We start from the raw sequence: 14976 nt of genomic DNA, 5'->3' as shown, positions 1-14976 counted from the left end.
TGATGGGTGCAGCACACTAATATGGCACAAGTATACATATGTAACAAACCTGCACGTTATGCACATGTACCCTAGAACTTAAAGTATAATAAAAAAAATAAAATTAAAAAAAATCTATATACTCACTAAGCCCTGAGAATTAAAAGAAATTTTATAATTTTCATGAAGTATGAGAACCTTACATGACAATACACTGAAATGAAATTTAGCAAGATGGCCGCCAACACATTGCTTATGAAATTTTCCAGCTAATTCTTAGGCGTCATGTTCACTCACATGCAGCCTTCAGTCCAATAAGCCCTGTGTATAATTCCTGAACTTGGACATTATGTGAGCATAAGGCCCACAGCAGTCATATAGCACACTTGGATAATTGTACAGGCCATTTGCAGAGTGCCTCCACCAGTGGTAGGGAAGTATTAAAAGAAAGAAGGTCCTGGATGAGATGACACAAGTTACTTGAGTGTTATCTTAGGTCAAGCAGTAGCACATCAGTGTATTGGTGTGGCTGTTTTCAGGTTTGTTGAACTTTACCTTAGGGACTCATATTCGTTTGACCATGCTGAGTACATGTCATTTTTAGTAATTCATTTTTTGTCACAATTGAAATATTTTAGATGCATTGAAATAAACTTTGCTAACAGATTCTCCTTATACTGGTTCATTTTGTTTCCTTTTCCTGAAAAGTTTCTTCCCTTCTGTCTGTTAAAAATGCCACCCATGTGCCAAGGGCCAGCTCCAATCTCCACCTTTCTCTTATGCCCTCCACAACTGTCAATCTATGGTGATTTCTGCATCTTTTGAATGCCAGCATTATTTTGCTTCTTAAGTATTTATTGTCTTGTTTATGTGTTATTTTTTTCTATGTAACTCTTTTTTTCTCCAGATATTATACATTTCATCTTTCTTAAAGACAGAAGAGTTTTCTAATGCTTTGTGTACCAAACATGGCCTAGCATAGTGACTCTCCCTTGTAGATACCCATTAAATATTTGTTGACTAGTTGACATAATTTGTTACCTTTATGTTACCTTTAACACATTTCTCAAGGAAAAAATATAAAACCTCACAGATCCACACTTATGGACTCTGTTCTGAGCTACTTTGCAAACCTTTCCTTTGTATAGTCATGACATCATGTAAATAAATAATCTTGGTACTGGAAAAAAAAAAAAAAAGAAAGTTCATAACAAGCAACCACAGGAATAAGCAGAAAGCAAGGCATTCATTCTCTAAAAGCAGTCAGGGCAGTTCTCTTGTAGTAAGTGAGAAAATTCTGCTTCCTCTTCCCCCTTTTCTAAGTGTTGTCAGTTTTTCTTGGAAATACCTGTTTGCAGGAAGAACTCTCCAAGTATTAACACAGAATTCATATGGGGAGAAGTTAGGGTAGCTCTGAAAGGTAGGTGGAGGCTTAATTGGCCTCACTTCCCCAGGTTCTCATTTTCTTCTTCTTTCCTGGGTCTTTGACCAGCAGACCACAGGCTAACCCTGACTCCTGAGTCTCCTGGAGAGGAGAAAACAGTATACAATATAGAGACCCCCTGAGTTAAGCCGTATTTTGCAGAAACAGGATTTGGTGATCAAGGCACAATTGATAGAACAAACACATTCCCTGTATCCCTTATCACCAGTGAGAGATGGCACTTAGTGACCCAGGAGGTGATCCTAGGTGTCCATGTCAGTCCCTGGGTGCCCATGTCTGTTCCTCCCAGAGCTGATCCTTTTTCAGTTGTCAGTCTAACCCAGTGTATGTGTCAAGATTGTTGCTTGCAAGAATCCAGTAAGGCTGGTAAAGGACCCCCATATTCTAGTGGGGTGGAAATTCTGGCTTAAGTTCTACACAACCAGTAAAAATGACCAACTATGCTACAATGACCTTTACTGGCAAAAACAGTGCTCATGACATTTCATGTCACAGCTCCATGGCTTGACAAACACTGGGCAGCTATCACTGATAACGTAAGGGAATAGGCACCAGGAGCTTTGCCCCTGCCGCCCTCTAAGACATGTATGTGTTTGTCACATGTTCTCTGGAAGGTGATTTTCACAAATTTTCTTTGTATTGTTTACTTTTGGATATGTCTCACATGGTTGCATTTGATTGGCAGATCCTAGGTCTCATGCTTACACCTTAGGAGCTACGGAGTCGGGGAGACTTGTTTTCTAGCCTCTACTTTGAGAAGCCGAGATTCATAAGGCAGAAAGGTTTCAAATGTTACAAGGACTCTCAAAAGGAGCTGAGCAACAGAAAATATGACAAAATGTAATATATTCTGTAAGCATTAAATTTTTAATCTTAGCCAATATTAAACAATATGTCTTGATTATGCCAATTATTTTAGTCTGTCTGGTAACATAGTAGGATGTGAAAGCTTTTTCTGGGCTTTTGGGGTTGGACCACCCCTGCCATTTCTGACATCTCTCTTTCCTAATAAAGGACCTTACTCCTTATCACTTCCCTTACATTGTCTCTTCTCTCAAATTCATTTTCCCATGTACTGGGGGGACATTAATGCATGAAATGTGTATTCTAATGGTGACTTCCAATTGGTACCCTACGTCCCTAATGGCCACAGCGCAGCCTCTAGATGGAACTGTCACTTGCTAATAACTTCTGAGCCATGCCTCAGTTTGTGACTCCCTCTGGATACCATGTCCTTGATTCTCTGTCTGTTTTTTAAGATCAACTACTTCAACCAGACGAAGTCTCTCTAGTACTCGGCTCAAATTATTTTGAGAGGGACTCTGCTCTGACATAGCTTGGTTTTTCTCCATGCTGATTCTGTCTTGATAAGGATCAAAGTATCTTGTTTATGAGAGATAAGCATAAAAGTAGAGACCTGCCAATGTAGATTTTTCAAATTAAAATAAATTCATGCTATCTAGTTCTTAGATACTCTATGAAGTCCTCAGAGGCTGGAATCATGTCTTAATCATTAATCATCTCTGTATCCCCAATATTTACTACAGTATCTGACAGCAGGTATGAAATTTATTTTTGTTAAATGAATGAATGAATGAGGCAATGCAGGTTGTTATGAAAGCCGTTAGTAAATCTCAGCATTGCAGATTCATCATTCATTTAGCAAGCAGTTTTTGAGAAGTTGCTTTTATGTGCAAGCACTATACTAGATGCCATGGAAATCTGAAATAGCCTAATGCTACTAATAATCACAACTGCCACTAATAATTGCAACCACACAACAATAACCAATATTAGTTGCATACGTGTTAGATTACAAGAACTGTGCTAACTGCTTCATGAGCATTCATTTAACTCTCACAACAACTCTGAGTCAAGCATATTATTATATTCCCATTTACAGCGAGAGAACTGATTTTCGGAAAGGCTAAGTAAATGAAAACAACTTGGGAATATGTTTACCCAATAGTCTGGAATTTCTTAAGTGTCACAAGGAAATACAGTTGCAGTTCTCAAATATCATGTAAAGAGCCCTTGAATGCTAAATTGATACAACTGGAGAATTAGAATTTACTGGGTGACATTTATTTAACCTGTGTATTGTCACTAAAGAACTCTACTTTACTCATTCATCCATCCAATAACCAAACATGAATGGCATGTCTGCACTGTGCCAAGAACTGTACTAAGCATTGGGGACAGGGTAGAGGGAACTGGGAGAGGTGAGACAAACATGTAAAGAGGTCATTGTAATTCATAAATAAATGCTATAATAATGATGGGAATCTATTTCCAAGGAATATTTCCAACATTTCACCATTAAGTATGACATTCGTAGTAGGTGTTTATGATTATCTGCTATTAGGTTAAGCAGATAACCTAATAACCAGATAACCAGATAAGAAAGATCCTTTTATTTCTAGTTTGCTGAAAGGTTTTTTTTTTTTTAATCATAAATAACTGTTGCGTTTATTTCCTGTGTTTTTTTGCTACCTCTCTTCAAATGATATTTTTCACTTATGGAGATTATTTGTCCTCTTTTATTTATTGTGATGCTTGCATTGTCTGAAATATAACATTTCTTAACATTAAACCAACCTTGCATTTTTGGGCTGAACCATAATGTTATGAACCTATTCAGGTTTTTTACCTTTTTTCTTTATTTTAAAAAATTCTTCATTCACTTTTGTTATGTATTTGTAGGAATGTATCTATTTTACCTAAGTTTTTGAATGTATTGGCATAGTTATCACACTATTAATTTATCATTTTTAACTTACATAACATCTGTAGTTATGGCCTCATAATTTTTAGTATTGTTTATTTATTTCTTCTCTCTTTTTCCTCTTCATTAACATTATTTAAAACTTCTCAATTTTATTAGTCTTTTCAGTGACTACATTCTACATTCTGGCTTTGTTTAAACCTAATTATTTTCTAATTTCATAACATACATGTTTAACTTATTGAATTTTGAGCCTTCCTTTTTTTTTTCTGTAGGCATGTAAGACATACATTTTCTTCCAAGAAATACCTTAGCTGCATCCCTCAAGTTTTAATGTTCATTTTTCATACATAATTTATTTAAAAATTATACAATAATATAATTTCCATTATGATTTCTTATTTTGTCATGAGTTATTTAAAATGTATTTAAAAATTTCCAATGAAATAGATTGTTTTCTTGTTTTTGAAAAGTTATCTTTATTACATTGTAGGCTGAGGATGTGGTGTGTAGAGAGTCTTTGTAATGTATTAGACTTGCTTTATAGCCTAATGCATGGCTAATTTTGGTAAATAGCCCTTGTGTGTTTGACAAGTAGTTTGATGCAGTGTTCTAAAAATAAGTCCTTTGGATCAGGCTTGTTATTTTGTGTTGTTCAAATCTATATCCTTGCTGTTTTTGGATTGTTTGATCCATCAATTACTGAGAGAAGTGTGTTAAAGTGTATGAACATATAACCTTCCCTTAACTGATATCTCAATTTTATATTTATACATTTTGAAGCCATAACACATACCTAAGAGTTTAAAATTGTTATATGTTCCTTGTGAATTGAAGCTTTTATTACTATGTATTGACCATTCTTATTTCTAATAGTGCTTTTTAGCACTATTAGACCTTAAAGTCTATTTTACATGATATTAATATAGGTTCATCAGCTTCTTTTGGTTCATATTTGCTCAGAAGGAAATATTTCCAAAAGGTTAACAGTCATTAATGCTGGATAATGAGATAAAAAGTAGTTGTTATTTTCTTTCTGCTTTTCCGTATTTTCAAAAAGTTCTTTAATAAGCATGTACTATTTTCATAATAAGAAAAACTACATTTTAAAATTCTGATTTAAAAAATGATTAAGAGTGCAGAGAGATCCTTCTTTTTGATCAAGCTTAGTATGTGGGGTCTAGATTCTCATGTAACAGTTTATATGTCATACAAGTAGCTCTTACCACTGAAACTTTTAAAAAATTAATTTCTGTTTTAATAGTTTTTGGGGGCACAGGTGGTTTTTGGTTACATGGATAAGTTCTTTAGTGGTGATTTCTGAGATTTTGGTGCACCCATTACCCGAGCAGTGTTCACTGTGCCCAATGTGGAGTCTTTTATCCCTCAGCCCCTCCCACCCTTACTCCTGAGTCCCCAAAATCCATTATATCATTCTTATGCCGTTGCGCCCTCATAGCTTAGTGCCCATGTATAAATCAGAACATAATGCTATTTGGTTTTCCATTCCTGAGTTACTTCACTTAGGATAATGGCTTCCAGTTCCATCTAGCTGCTGCAAAAGACATTATTTCATGCCTTTTTATGGCTGGGTAGTATTCTATGGTTTAGATATACCAGATTTTCTTTATCCACTTGTTGGCTGATAGGCACTTAGGTTGGTTCCAAATCTTTGATATTGTGAACTGGGCTGCTGTAAACATGCATGTGCATGTGTCTTTTTCGTATAATGACTTATTTTCCTCTGGATAGATACCCAGTAGTGGGATTGTTGGATAGAACGGTAGTTCTACTTTTAGTTCTTTAAGGAATTTTCATACTGACTTCCATGGTGCTTGTACTGTTTACATTCCAATCCCCAGTCATGTAAAGGTGTTCCCTTTCCACCACATCTGTGCCAACAGCCATTGTTTTTCACTTTTTAATTATGGCCCATTCTTGCAGAAGTAAAGTGGCTTCTCATTGTGGTTTTGATTTGCCTTTCCTTAATAATTAGTGATTTTGAGTATTTTTTCGTATGTTGGCTGTTTGTATCTCTTCTTTTGAGAATTGTCTATTCGTGTCCTTTGCCCACTTTTTGATGAGATCATTTGTTTTGTTGTTGTTGTTGTTGTTGTTGTTGCTGTTGTTGCTGATTTGTTTGAATTCCTTGTAGATTCTGCGTAGGAGTCCTTTGTTGGACACATAGTTTTTGAGTATTTTCTCCTGGTCTGTGGGTTTTCTGTTTGCTGATTATTTCTTTTGCTGAAGCACTGAAACTTTTTGAGGTCTTTCTCTTTTTTTTTGAGAAGAGTCTCGCTCTGTCGCCCAGGCTGGAGTGCAGTGGCTCGATCTCGACTCATTGCAAACTCCGCTTCCCAGGTTCCTGCGATTCTCGTGCCTCAGCCTCCCGAGTATCCGGGACTACCGACACCCGCCACCATGCCCGGCTAATTTTTTATATTTTTATTAGAGACGGAGTTTCACCGTGTTAGCCCGGATGGTCTTGATCTCCTGAGCTCATAATCCACCCGCCTCGGCCTCCCAAAGTGCTGGGATTACAGACGTGAGCCCCGGCGCCCGGCCGAGGTCTTTCTTGATAAGTAATATTCTATTCTACCAACTGCACTACGTATTATCAAGGATGATGAAATGTGATGTCTCACCTAACACTGGCAGAATTAGTGACCCACCTTCTTTGTTTTCACTCCTTCTCTGGGTTTCTGATTTTTGAGCACTCGTCACTCTACCTCGTGGACATAAAGTTGGTTGGGGGCAGGAATCTCTGTCTTTCTGGGTGGGGTCCAGGTTGTAAGCCAGCAGAGTCCATCAGACAGGAAGCAAGGTCTAGCCTCAGGGCACTGGCAGATGTGTGGGGTTTCAGAGCTGGGCTCCCAGGCTGGATTCAATACCTTTGGCACCTGGTGTCAGGGAACAAGGAGTGCTGGCCAATGTCATCAGGTCAAGTCAGTGTTTACTAAATGGAAACATATTCATAAATACCAATTCTTTAATAACCCTGTAATGGATACATTGTTGTCCCTTATGACAGACTGTATGGATAGGCTTGCTCTGCTTTTTCCCACCCCTTCTGGCGTGCCTTCTTCATCTGCAGAGGCTGTACAAGTAGCAATGACATTTTCCACATGCCCTTGCAGCTGTGAGGTTGGATGCAATTCCAATTTTACCACTTGTACTCTCACAAGACTTGGGTTAGTAATAGAGTTGAATATAGGGAGAGAGATTTGGCATGAGGCATCTATCTTGCTAGTAAGGAAGATGCCAGAGGTAAGTGGTTGTGTCAGAACACAGCAGAGGCCTATTTATCCAACCCTTCCAATGCTTTGGAAAGCAACTCAGTAATACATTTCTTCTTATTTTAATTAGTTAGCATGGATTTTGTTTTCTGTATTTCTGATCTGGCAAATAGATCCATTGCACACAAGAGAAAACAGACTTGGAGATGGAAAGCAACTTGCCCAAGATCTCACTGCTCTTGAGTGTCAGATCTGGACTGTGAATCTAGGCCCTCTAATGCCAAAATAGGGCTCCTTCGGAGGCAGGACAAGTGACAGTCTCAGAGATCAGGCGATAGGCACCCCCAGGGTCACTGAGATGCTATTAAGAAATTGGTTGGGCACAGTGGCTCAGGCCTGTAATCCCAGCACTTTGGGAAGCCGAGGCGGGCAGATCACGAGGTCAGGAAATTGAGACCATCCTGGCTAACATGGTGAAACCCAGTCTCTACTAAAAATACGAAAAAAAAAAAAAAGAAGAAAGAATTTGGCCTGGCGTGGTGGCAGTCTCCTGTAGTCCCAGCTACTTGGGAGGCTGAGGCAGGAGAATGGCATGATCCTGGGGGGCGGAGCTTGCAGTGAGGGGAGATCGCACCACTGCACTCCAGCCTGGGCAACAGAGCGAGACTCCGTCTCAAAAAAAAAAAAAAAAAAAAAAAAAAAAAAAAAAGAAATCACACATCAGCCTGGTGCGGTGGCTCATGCCCATAATCCCAGCACTTTGGGAAGCCGAGGTGAGCAGATCACTTGAGGCCAGGAGTTCGAGCCCAGCCTGGCCAACATAGCAAAACCCCACCTCTACTGAAAACACAAAAATTAACTGAGAGTGGTGGTGTGCACCTGTAGTCCCAACTACTCTGGATGCTGAGGCATGAGAATCGCTTGAACCACGGATGCAGAGGTTTCAGCCACCCGAGATTATGCCACTGTACTTCAGCCTGAGTGACAGAGCAAGACTGTCTAAAAAAAAGAAAGAAATCACACATGCAGGTCCAAGGTCTTGGTGCCACAGTGACGCTTTCGATGACAATATCTGATAAGGGCTGCTACCACTTGGCACAGGCCTGGGCTAGAAGATGGCTTCCCACCAATCTCATCCCTGTTACTGTCCCCGTTTTTGTGGTCCCTTTGGCCTTTATTCTAAATGTATTACTTGCTCTCTTGTATTTCTGGGTTAGTATTGACAGCCACAGAGATCTGTTTGCTCATTCAGTCATGGTCACATCATACTGTTTGCTTCTTTACTGAGCTTACAATATTTTATTGCTTCTGCAAAACTTTTTGAGGGTGAAGGAGGGAATGATGAACCAGTAGGTTCAGGCAGAGAAGCAAATATTGAATTATAATGATCAGATTATTCATCCCTTCTCCTACTAAGCTATCTATAGTAGATATCCTGTCCATTTTAGCCCATTGTTGCCTCATTTATGGCTCTCCTCATAATTTGTAATCCTTTTATTTCTTTTCTTTTGGTTCATTTGTTCTACTTTACAGTTTTCATACTAGGAAATAAAGTTCATGAGATTAGGGTACAAGTCAATCTCGGTTAGGGCTGTTGTATCTGCAGCCTCTAGTTCAGTTCTGGCACAAAGTAGGCATTTGAAAACATTTACTGAATGAATGAATGATTGAATGAATAGCAGAGACCATGTGTGTCTTTTCATCTTTGTATTTTGGCATCCAATTCAGAGCCCAACATGTAGAGGTTGCTGATTCATTTTATTGAAAAGGAAGCTGTAATATGTATGACCTACATTCATGAATAAAAATTTCACTTTTTTCTCTTTAGTGTCTTCAAACCTGGAAGCTTTGGGTCATCATTCACTTGCGATTTATTCAGCAACTATCAGTACAGTGAGTTGATTCAAAAATAAATAAGAAACACACCTTTCACAGCTTTAACTTTAGTAGAGAATCCAGACCATCATATATCTTTGAGAGATTTTATAATGGATAAATAATGAATAAATAAATGCTAAATTTCTGAGGATTGATATTACCCATAGGAAAAAAATCTGCATTGTTAGGCAACAGGATAATTTCAGCTATGCTGCATTGATTGAATATACTGGGCGTTGTCTACACAAGACAATCTTTCCTGGATAGCTTTCTCTCTGGTTGTTTCTCCTTTGGCTGGTGATATAGAATAGATTCCATAATACCTTTCTCTCCGAGCTTTGTTGGTGGGTGAGCAATACCTATGGACAGCACTCACAGAGCTGAGACACTGGCAGGACAGAGTAGAGAACAGGATAATGAGAAAGCAAGAGGAAGGGAAAAAAGGGAAATGGGAGAGGTCAGGTGATGTGAGCAAGGAAAAGAATGGAGGGAAGGGAAGAAATAAAATCAATAATGTTTATGATACCTGCCAGTTATTGAATGCCTATCATAGAGGTTCCATGTTGTGTTCAACACATGTGTTATCTCTAATCTTTACAATCCAGCCAGCAAGGTCAGGAATACTTATTGTTTCCATTGTGTAGATGAGCAGACAGGTTCAGTGAGGTTAATAAATAACTTGACCAGCCATACACTGTTAAGTGGGAGAGCCAGGTTTTGCTCTCAGGAATGTCTGACTCCAATCCATAGTATAATCCCTTGGTGAGGAATGACAGGGACCTTCCATGGGACATTTCGATTATAGATTGTCAAACACCTACTCTAGGTGGAATATCTAGATATCAACACTTTAAAGTATATCTGTTTATCTGCTAATTCATACACACACACACACACAAACGCACACACACAATCAACCTGAAAAAAGAAAAGAAAAATTGATTAATTGGATTAATTTCTGTGTACAACTCGACCAAAATTTTCTGGAATAAACACTTGGCAGAAAAGAGGACTAATAGATGACAAATGGCCAACATTCTCAAATGCCATAATTCCAGAAGTAAAGTAAAACCCTCTAACTCCACCCTGACCGCCACATATAGTGAGTAAACAAAGTCACATAGACCAAAAAAGCAACAGGAAAATAACAACAAAAAAAGTTGAGGGGCCGTGAAAATACTGTCTGAATATCCATTCCCTAAAGAGTTGAGGTCAGGCATATGGTTCTATTCACCAAGCCCTAAACAAAGGACTTGGGCTATTTTATGCACTGATCATTATTGTTGCTTAAATTAAAGCATGATCAAAAAAGTGTAATGCAATATTAATTTTAGTTACTGTAGCTAATTGAAAACATAGCAAGAGCTGTGACTACAGAAAATGGAGTGAAAACACTCAGATGCACGTCCAAGTCTATCTTACCCCTTTCAAGCTGGGCAATAACACATTTTCAAAACATGGCCATTATCCCCAGAGTCTATACTTAAGTGCATCATGAGAAATACTTGGCCTGGGAAAAAGGAAAAGCAGTTAACACCCAGCTATCAGCAGACTTTGAAACTTCAAATTTAATTTGAAAACTATCAATAGTCAATTTGTTCACATGAAACACATTACAAATATATATACGCAATTCCTGTCAAGCCAAGGACTGAGTATTTTTTATCTTGCTGTTCCCAGTATGAAGCTCAGATCCTGGCATCTACATGATGCTCATCAATAACTGTTGGGTGAATGACTGAATAATTGTTGGAGACCTTTGTTTAATAAACGAGAACACTGTTTTTCTTAAACAATTGACCCTCTTCCCCAGTGAAAGTGCAGATCAGCAAGATCTGAGGGAGAAAAGACAGCTCTACTTTGACTTGTTACATAAGTCTGAGTGGTGGGGAATGCAAGCAGGAATTTTTATCTATTTCATTCCAGTGCCTGGAACAGTACCTGGCACAGGTTAGTGCACGATACACATTTGTTGAATTAATAAATAAATGCTCAGCATGGAGTCGGAAAGAGAGAATGAGTTAAAGCAAAGGAGGCAAAGTGGAGAACACAAAACTTTACAGTGTGGTTTTATTTCTCTGCTGAGAACTCTGCAGAGTTATCAATCCCCAAACATTCTAGGCATACTCTTATTTGATATAAGTACAAGAATTCCTTCCTCCCTTCCTCAAATCAGTATAATCTGCCTTGTGGGGATTAACCAGGTTTCTGTTTATTAACATGAGGGACTAGGGTGATGCTTTTAAAGTCGTCAGTTCCAGCAACTTAGAGGAAGATGCTCTGGAACAATTTAGGATGCATGGGGGAACATATTAGGGCAATGTCAGGCATTTTCATATCATAGGAGAACAGTATGTCCTTAAAAAGAGTGCATCTTAAGTTTCTGGGCTTTGTACTCTCAACTTCCACTACCTATTTACACCTATTGATTTTTCCTAGAAGAGGCTTATTCTACTCATTTTTCTTCAAACAAAAACACTTTCCTGACTATCAAAGGCCAGTGACACAGAGCATGTACGTGAGAGGCCATGTTTAAGTAGCACTGAGACAAATGTTCTTATGAAGAAGGTTCCTAGGATATGTCTTGAGTCTACACTTGACAATTAAATGGAGAGAAACTGACAAAACCAAGCTGGATGCACTTTAGCAGGATTAATTTGTATGGAGTTGAAAAAATGTCATCAACATTCAATAGTTACCCTATATGGCATCTGACTTTTCTTCATAAAGCAACTGTGTGTGGTATTCTGTGTATGTGGGTGGCATTTTTTGGCCTTTTCAGACAAGTATGTATATGTTTTTTTTTTTTTTTATCTTCTCCTTTTGTTATACACTTAACCATCAATTTAAAGGGGTGGGGGAAAAAGTTTTTTTCTGTTGAAACAAAATTTATCATTTATTGTCATTTAGGCAAGTACCACATTTTCTGAATCCATTCTGAATTCAGTTCAAGTAATGGAAAGTTGGTAAGATTGCACAGAACCGTAAATCTGAAAAACTGTCACAGAGCTTATTCTTCCTCTATTGTTTCATGATCATACATGGGAGCCACAGTTATATACTTTTGAACACATCTCCTTTGAATAGAATTCCCACAACTGTGGTGCAAAGTTGCAGGCAGCAATTTTCACATAGTAAGAAAGTATTCAGTGGGCCTTTGCATTTTGTTCTATCCCCCAAAAATATTTGAATGTGACTCTTTGACATCACTGGGTGAAGCTCTCGAGTGTTAGTGCACACAATGGGGCTCTCTTGAGTAACCAGGAGGAGGGGAAAAGTCAAGAGGGCGAGCAATAAAGCCAAGAGGGAATATGGTTTATGAATGTAAAACTTACAGTACAACTTTAGAAAGGAGAAAAGTTGACGATGCAAGTTAAAGCTGGCCCCAGGCAGCAATAACTTACTGAAGTGGCATTTATTTGGCTGATAACCCAAGGTCTTGCTGAACTTGCTAGTACGACAGAGGTAATCTTTATGGAAGAATGAATTACAATAGCAGCTTGCAGTAACATTATTTGATCTTTCCATTATTTAGAATGACCTTGTAAGCTCCCTCAAGGCTGCAAGTTTCAACTTTCTGCTGTGACTTTGAAACTGAAACAGGAATTCTCCTACCTATCCTAAAAGATTTTTTTCAGTAGGTTTGCAGTATGCCTCACCTGCAGTAGAGCGGGTGATAAAGATCTAACATGTGATTTGGTCACAGTGTAACTGAGCTGGAAGTAGGTTGAGTAAATAATTTATACTCTGAGAAGTAAAGTGACTTGCTGAAGGTCATACGGCCAGATGATCTGCTTCAGGTGCCATGTTGGTAGCTATTATTTGAGAGCTAATTAAGCAGGCTGAGATCCAGAAGGCCCAACGTGGAAGAGGATTATAAGATTACAATGCTTTTATGAGAAGCATAGGTGCCATGAGAACAAGAAAGAAGAATATTGACTTCTTTGAAAAGACTAGTTTTTCTTTCATTTTTTTTCCCCTTCCCTAATGGGAATGATATTAATGAGCATTAAATAATTTTGTAGCTAAAGGTTAGAAATTTATTTAAAGTGCACTAAGAATCTTCAATATATAGACAAATGTTTGTTTAGAATGGAGAAGTTTTGGCCGGACGCGGTGGCTCACGCCTGTAATCCCAGCACTTTGGGAGGCTGAGGCTGGTGAATCACGAGGTCAGGAGTTCAAGACCAGCCTGGCCAAGATGATAAAACCCCGTCTCTACTAAAAATACAAAACAAAGTAGCCGGGTGTGATGGCAGACACCTGTGATCCCAGCTACTTGGGAGGCTGAGGCAGAGAATTGCTTGAACCCAGGAGGGGAGGTTGCAGTGAGCCGAGCACCACTGCACTCCAGCCTGGGCGACAGAGCAAGATTTCATCTAAAAAAAAAAAAAAAAGAAAAGAATGGAGAAGGTTTTTGTGGGAGTTGGGGGAGGGATTAAGCTTCATCATTTTGAGTTTAAGACACTTGGAGCATTTTCTCTTCCAAGGCACATGCACATTCCCTTACACACCCTCTGAATCCCAAACAGCATTCAGTCTGGGTGGGGTAAACATGTGACAACACACCGGGAGAAACAGCTGAATCATCCAGCAGTTGCAATTCAGATATTTGGCGCTGGCTGGAGGCATAATGATGAGGCAGGGATTCTTGGTTTCTTGTCTAGCTCCTCCCCTTCCAGTGTTTTCTTTCAACTCCATAGTTCCAGTTTGGGAGCATTTGGAGTGAGCTAGAGAGAAGTGTGAGATAAAACTGGAAATATTGGGACAGGCAGACAGAAAGAACTTGAGAGTCTCTGTCTCTCAGTCTGCAATTTTTTTCCTCAACACACCAACACAGCTAAGTGCACAAGTATGTTTACTGCAGCACTATTCACAAGAGCAAAGACTTGGAACTAACCCAAATGCCCATCAATGATAGACTGGATAAAGAAAATGTGGCACATCTACACCATGGAATACTACGCAGCCATAAAAAAGAATGAGTTCATGTTCTTTGCAGGGACCTGGATGAAGCTGGAAATCATCCTTCTCAAAAAACTAACACAGGAACAGAAAACCAAACACCACATGTTCTCACAGGTAGGGGTTGAACAATGAGAACACATGGACACAGTGAGGGGAACATCACACACTGGGGCCTGTCGGGGGGTAGGGGTCAAGGGCAGGGAGAGCATTAGGACAAATACCTAATGCATGTGGGGCTTAAAACCTAGATGATGGGTTGATGGGTGCAGCAAACCACCATGGCACATATGTACTTATGTAACAAAGCTGCACATTCTGCGCATGTATCCCAAAACTTAAAGTAAAATTAAAAAAAAGAAAGAACCTACCTGTATTCCTGTATTCCTGTATTCCTCTTTAACTGTCACCTTCTCTTTTCTCTTTCATACCTCAGTTTCCTGAGATTTATCTGAAGTCTCTTTCTTACCCTCACATTTGGCTTCTAAACTGTTCAATCTACTGTGGCCTGATGTGAGCTTCTACCTTGCCTCTGTAACATATTTCACTGAATTCATTAATGTCACAACTGCAAGTCTAGTGGGCATGTTAAAGTTCTTGTCTCAGGCAACACATCTAAGGTCTGATCTTGTTGATCTTCTTCCTCTTCCTCCCCCTTCTCCTCCTCCTCCCCTCCTCCTCCTCCTTCTTCTTCTCCTCTCCTTCTCCTCCTCCTTCTCTTCTTTCCTCCTCCTCCTCCTCCTCCTCCT

Source organism: Colobus angolensis, unplaced genomic scaffold (assembly GCF_000951035.1).
Source record: "Colobus angolensis palliatus isolate OR3802 unplaced genomic scaffold, Cang.pa_1.0 Scaffold245, whole genome shotgun sequence".
NCBI lineage: Eukaryota > Metazoa > Chordata > Mammalia > Primates > Cercopithecidae > Colobus > Colobus angolensis.
This window is presented reverse-complemented; position numbering follows the sequence as displayed.